The sequence below is a fragment of the Penaeus monodon genome, chromosome 19 (genome assembly GCF_015228065.2).
Source record: "Penaeus monodon isolate SGIC_2016 chromosome 19, NSTDA_Pmon_1, whole genome shotgun sequence".
Lineage (NCBI taxonomy): Eukaryota > Metazoa > Arthropoda > Malacostraca > Decapoda > Penaeidae > Penaeus > Penaeus monodon.
Window position 1 is genome coordinate 19954819 of NC_051404.1, and position 201 is coordinate 19955019.

At 63.7% G+C, this 201-nt stretch overlaps 1 protein-coding gene across 1 annotated transcript in view; it reads left to right on the top strand.

Annotated features, from left to right (window-relative positions):
* Positions 1-201, top strand: part of LOC119585123 — a gene marked incomplete in the record, with an annotated part of 13689 nt that overhangs the window by 5495 nt on the left and 7993 nt on the right.

Genomic DNA, 201 nt, shown 5'->3' on the forward strand with positions numbered 1-201 from the left:
GAGACTAAAGCGGCGAACGCGAGATTTTTCCGCGGCCATCGTCTCAAAGAGGTGCGCGGGTGATCGCCTTACCTGCCACGGCCGCCTCCTGGCCACTTGGACGCCTCCCACTCGTGTTCCGGGAGGAGGGTACCTGACGCGCGGCTCCTCGGGGCCTCCTTCGCTCCTTGTTCTGCGGGTTATTCGCCTTTCGTGGCATTC